Here is a 6,585-nt window from a genome sequence, read left to right as displayed (position 1 = left end):
ATCTCTGATTTGACCTTTGACTCTTATTTTTCTGTTATTCTTTACGTAATTGTTATTATCAATATTATTTATTCGCATCATTTATTATTATATTATTACATGAAGGTACACTTTTGATGTGTCAAAGTAACTTTTCTAATCAAATTATTTCAACGGTTTTGATTTGTTTCTGGGCATTTGAAGGTAATAATATTTATGTATTATTAAAAGTGGTAATTTAATTTTTAATGCAAAAGTGGCAACATGCTGATGATACAGTTGTGGGCAACCAAGTTTACCTGAGTGTAGGGCTGGATGATTAATCAAATTTTGATTTTGATTACGATTTTGGGTTCTCATAATCATCAAGACATTATAATCAAAGAAAAACGATTAATGTGCAGCACGGCACGGTGTGTATGCAAGTTCCTGCGCTGCAGAAGCACCGTGAATGCACCTGTTTGTCTTACATGCAGATGGGACGGTGGCAGAGAAAGAGTAGTGCTGTTTGATCAACAAGAAAGAAACATAAGGTGCAAAAACATATGGGCCTACAGGGTTTTCCTCAACATCATATAACCTTGGTGCACCGCGTAAGTGTTTCTGCACACCGCTCAAGCCGAATGAACTCCGCTCGTATGCCTTGAGAGAGTACTTGAAAACTTTTTCGGGCTGCAGCAGCCATCGCATATTTTGGATTAATACTTTAACTTGCAAAATCGTATGGGAAGGACATCTGCTTATGAAACGGATTTAACAGGACGAGGTAAGGTTAGTTTTTAACAAGTTGTGGCAGCTGTGTGTTTTTCTTTGTGTATGTGTGTGCGTGTGTGTGACGTGGGGACGGGCTGACGCTGCTTCCTGTCACAGACATCCCGCCCCATGGGGAGATTTAAAAAGCTGCTCTCCTTGTCTGACCTTATAGTGGCGGTGTTCGGATTGATCCATTTAGGCTAAACAATTTTATATCCGAGAGTGTTCACTATGAGTGATGTTGTGGAGGATGAAGACAGCTGTCTAGCCTAAAGTTAGGCTAGGCTGACTTGCGCTAGCTAGCTGACTGCCTCAATATGACTATGATTGCTTAATTGAATATAATGTGTTTGCTTATAATTGTTCTTACCTGTGGGGGAATTTGCGTTTTAGCACCATCTCCACCATCATTTTCCCTCGAGACAGCGCCATGATAAAATAAATCAGTAGCCTAATTGTATTAGGCTAATCAGGGTGTAAGATAACAGAAATCACAGAAAATGTCAAAGCACACAAAACAGTAACTTCTCTTTGAAGTGAGGGAAAACAAAGGAGAAGTACAGTAACTGAAATTCAGTGCAACAAAACAATGGAATAATACAGTAACTGAAGTTACTGTCATTTACCTTAGTTTCTATAGGGCTTTTTGCACTTACTGTAATTACAGCCCTCTATTTTCTCCAAAATACAACACATTTTAAAGAAGTTATTTTTCCACAGGATGTCTCTAATGGCAGAAAAATGATTATAACTCATTTTTGACAAAAAAATGAAGTTACTGCCTTTTTCCATTGTAGGGCAGTGTTGTTGTCTCACTTTTAAGTTTCTCCTCATACAGATAAAGCAACTCTGAAAGACTCCCTGAGTGAGGTTGAAGCCTCATATTGAAATGGCTCTCACTAGTTGTTTGGTCTTGAACTAGTTCCCACTGCTCCCATTCAACATTGATTCCACCCAGCTCTGGAGCCACAACTGTGTGTTTGATTTTTGCAGCGTAAACAGGTGCGAAAAAGACAAGCCTCACTTGCTGGAGAACAACAAACTAACTGAAAACTATCCTCCAGTTTTGCTGACTCTACAACACCTGATGACACAAGAGCTTGAAGCATCAAGTTGGCATTTGCATGATAACGACACGTGTTTCTGTTAGATGCCTTTGGAGGCTGCAGTGCACAGAAGGAAGAATAACTGAGCTTCAGAGTTGGGTTCTTGTTGAGGAACTCAATGTGGAGATTCAGCATGTAGTCAGTCAGAATCATTCGCTGGTGCTTTATCATGTTTCTGGTGATGATGTCAGTTTTATCAGTGGTCATGCGAGATGAGCTCCTAAAGAATTCCTTAACAGTCTGGCTGATGCGCTGGAGAGAGGTTTTCTTTTTCTCTGGTGTCTTTTTTCAGTCATTGACTTATAACTGACTCCAAACTGGCGCACACCACGCAGAAGCTGATACTTCCTTAGAACCTTGCCAGACAACGGCAGTTGCCCAGGACCAATTGTTCGTTTCTCTGTTTCAACTGGTGGAGAATCTACTGTTGTTCTTTTTTGTTTGTCATCTGATTTGGGCCCTTTTTTCTCTCGCCATCTCTGCTTCCTAAGCCTGTTTCGCTCTTTACTCAATTTTTTGCTTTTTTCCTTCAAAGCTTGTATTTCCCTTGAGTGTCTCCTTCAAGCTCTTTTTCTCTGCCTGTCACTTGCAAGAGCTCCCTTGGTCCTAAGTCCCCAACTGTTCTGACTGCTTTGTTTAGGACCATTTGCATCCACCTTTGCCTCTCCTTTTCTTTTATAAAAGTGAAGCAAGATTTCTTCAGCTGAAATGTATGGTTAGCTCATGGGCTATTGCAAACATTACAGTAACTAATGTTAGCTCACAAGCATCCTTATTTGAAATAGAGAAGCTAATTAGCTAAAGTATAAAGCATACTCATATGCAATTTTGAAGGCTGGAACAATGTCTGTACACTTTTTTTCCCTGTTTAAAGCTAACAATCTTTCAATTCAATTCAATTCAATTTTATTTATAAAGCCCAATATCACAAATCACAATTTGCCTCACAGGGCTTTACAGCATACAACATCCCTCTGTCCTTATGACCCTCACAGCGGATAAGGAAAAACTCCCCAAAAAAAACCCTTTAACGGGGAAAAAAAACCGGTAGAAACCTCAGGAAGAGCAACTGAGGAGGGATCCCTCTTCCAGGACGGACAGACGTGCAATAGATGTCGTACAGAACAGATCAGCATAATAAATTAACAGTAATCCACATGACACAATGAGACAGAGAGAGAGAGAGAGAGAGAGAGAGAGATGCAGGTAATGACAGTAGCTTACAACAACATTATTGAAAGTAATAATATTATTATAATAATAATAATAATAATAATAATAATATTATCTTGCAAATAGTGACCCTGCAAGATCCCCAGTCTTTGCAAAAACTCTCTGACTCATGACATATTATCTTTAGATGTGAGAGGGTATCCGAGTTTAGTCTTTTAAAAGTATTTTCAAGGTATTCTAGTAGGCATTAATCACTTATGATGCATCAAAGATTCTTTTAAATACATGAAAATGCATCACACTTAGCACCAAAAATGAAATATTATGATGAAACACATATTATTATAGAGGCATCAATGGGTACTTCACTTTATGTGACACATACATTGATAACCCATGATACTGCATGGACTATAACATTCTATGAGTCTTTACTACAGTTGAGGTGTGTATAGGTGAGTATGCATTCATAATGCATTAGTAACCTATCAGTCAACCTATAGTCAAGAGTATCCATAAGACACTTGACAGTAATAATTAATTATAAGTCACATCTATAATGTTTTATGACTGTTGATATCGTGCATCAAGAGGCATTATGTTTGTTTATGAGTGTAGTCGTAGAGCATTATTAATGCATTTTATTTCACAATGACTGGCCTTATATTGTATTATAGCTGTGGTCTTCATAGAAAGTGTTACTGAGAACTGAGAAGCTGTTGCTGTTGTTGTCTTGTATGTGGCAAAGACTGGATGAGGAGAGGCTCGTTGTTGAGGTTGAGAAATAAACAAGTCACAATCCTGTCAGTAAATGGTCAAAAGATACTTCCTGGCGAGTTAAAGCTTCTAAGCTAATGCAGAGGAAAGAGATACAGATCTTTTAGTAGCAATGACTTTGTGTGGTCGTTTGTTAACAAGCTGCAGTGTGATGTGTCCGCATGTCATGTGACACTGTATGCATGTCACATGACGAATTGCAGTTTATCAGCTTTAAGGTGTCACGTTTTGACAAGGAAGAAAAATGTGTGGAATAAGAGGGCTGACATCTCTGGTTTCTTCTCGTTTTTTTTTTAATTTCAAGTGCATTATAGCTCTTCTACTATGTTTCAGGATGTGGTATATTTCACCTGACTGACCGAAGGCTTTACGTGTTCCTCTACATTAGGAACTTGAACATGTAAAATTACTGATATCCACTACCACTGAACGACTGATTCATAGGGTTGTAGGATGTACACCGTATGATAACTGTCAACCTTTATATCACAGTCCCTTGAAACTGGTATATTGCTGCAACCCTATTAATTTCTAATGGTTTCATTTAAACTTTAGTCACCTGTGGTTTTAATGGTAAAAAATTACCAGCCGTAGGAAATGTGATTATATTATGTTCAACCAGCAGATGGAAAACTTCCACCATGTTCCCCATTACACCTTCACACACCAACCAACCCTCCCTCCACCCATCCCACCAATACCAAGCCCTACCACCTCCAGACACAGACACAGACACAGTCAGACTACAGGGGCCTTTGCTCTTGCACACAAACACACCTGAGCTTCAGCTGTAACTCTGACCCAGACTCAACCTTTCTCTCATTTTTGAGCACCCCCTTTCTCTCATCACCACGCCACAGGAACCACACCTTCCAGACAAAAAGATAGATAGATAGATAGATAGATAGATAGATAGATAGATAGATAGATAGATAGATAGATAGATAAATCATTTTCTTACAGACCTCATAAGTAAAGCTTCCCTAATCCCCCCAAAAAGACAGAGTAAATGGTAAGTATTCCAGCTCTGTGCTAGCCTACATTTGTAAGGCACATGCCAAAAATGATTACACATTGCCACCAATGCTCCTGAATACAGATTTGTATCTGTCATGTGTCTTGTCTTTTGGCCAGGTTTTCTGTGGTTGCTTGCTCAGCCTTCTGTTTCTTTCTTAACTTTCTTACTTTTTTGACCACTTGACCTCTCTTGGCTACTCCTCAGAAAAGTTGGAAGTGAAACTACATCCTTGTAGTGCATAACACACTGACCACATCTCGACGCATCACATGTTTATCAGTTGGCACAAAGCGTACAGGATGCACCATACAGACAGAACACAGTCAGGCTACAGTATCTGAGATGTGCTGATCCAAGGAGGGACTCTGATTAAACTGCTGCTTTTCAGCAGAGTTTAGTGGTGTCAAGATGGCATTGGTATGGGATTCAGTTACTTCCAATTTTTTGACAAATTTTCAAAAGAGCTAACCACTGTGTCAAAAAATTCAAAACACTGCACTCACAACTATGTTCTCTCTTTGCAAAACCAATTCTTTACATCAAAATGATAGGCCTACATATAGCTAACATATGAGTATCTCCAACATACCATCCATTATACACTGATGTGATAAAGTCAAAACATTTCCATCAAAATACTGTTTATGGGGTTTGGCTTATATTCAAATGTATAAAAATACAAACAAGTCTTTCCGTTTCCTTTTTTGTCCCAAAAAAGGCTGCATTTTTGGCCCATACAGTATAAACTGTTATACACAGTCTTTACAATACTGTGAATATATCATATAAATCAGTGGTTCCCAACTGGTAGGTCACAGTCTAAAAGTGGGACGTGGGTACATTCTGAATGGACCACAAAAGACTTGGTGAACATGTCAAGTTTGTAAAAAAACAACTTTATTTAGAGGTACAGTGAATTTACAGCACAGCTTTTATTTTGAAGTTTTGTTTCATGCTGTAGTGTGAGTGACAAAAGTCAAAACACCCCCGTTGTTGACAGAAAGTTAAACTCGCCCACCCTCACGCTCAGTGTCGCGGTGACGTAGACCTCCTGTCTGTTTCTGAAAGTTGAAACCATTTCCCTCAGTGGAAACAAAGCTTGTATTTACTTGTATTTCACAGATAAGAAACAATAAATTGTGAAGACAGTAAAGCCTCCACTAAAATAGCATTTTAAGTCGTGTGCAGAGTTACAGTACTTTGATTACTTTTTGCAGTAACGAGTAACCTAAGGCGTTAGTTTGCTGTTTGAGTAATCAAATACTTAAGTACATTTTCAAACAAGCCATCAGTTACTTCAGTTACTTTCAGAACGCTGGTTCTTCAGCTCCGAAACAGCAACGGCTGTCATTTGGTTCTAATAACAGAGATAACGTTAAACCTATCAGTCTGAAAGAAGCCACGGAGCTTGTGGCTCGCTACGTGGTCGGAGAAATGCTGCCGTTGTCTACGGTGGAGTCTAAATAGGTGGAGGAGGACAGACATATTTCAGACTCAGGACTTGCATTATGCCTGGTACACGCTACATGCTAGTACTCACCAATTATCCCCAGTCGTCTTTCACGGCGCGTGTGATGTCATCGGGTTATTCTTGTCCTATTTTTATCACTTTTACTATTATTTGTGTCTGTTCATGTGCCAGCTGACATGTTGTTGTAGTCACCTAAAAGCGTCAGCAGATGGCAGGAGCTACATTTGAAGCGCCACACGTAAACTGTCAAGCTACTGTATCTTCCACAGGAAGTTCTGACAAATGTTTCAGAATAAAAGCCTATTTAG

At 39.1% G+C, this 6,585-nt stretch overlaps 1 long non-coding RNA gene across 1 annotated transcript in view; it reads left to right on the top strand.

Moving 5' to 3' along the window:
* Positions 1 to 208: 208 nt before the first annotated feature.
* Positions 209 to 6,585, top strand: part of LOC126389363 (uncharacterized) — a 36,780-nt gene continuing 30,403 nt past the window's right edge. Inside the window, exon 1 of the long non-coding RNA XR_007569845.1 lies at positions 209 to 745. This is a non-coding gene — a long non-coding RNA (uncharacterized LOC126389363). The remainder of the gene's footprint in view (positions 746 to 6,585) is intronic.

This window comes from Epinephelus moara, chromosome 4 (assembly GCF_006386435.1).
Source record: "Epinephelus moara isolate mb chromosome 4, YSFRI_EMoa_1.0, whole genome shotgun sequence".
NCBI classification, from domain to species: Eukaryota; Metazoa; Chordata; class Actinopteri; order Perciformes; family Serranidae; genus Epinephelus; species Epinephelus moara.
The sequence above is the reverse complement of the archived record's forward strand: the minus strand, read 5'-3'. Positions and strand labels throughout refer to the sequence as shown.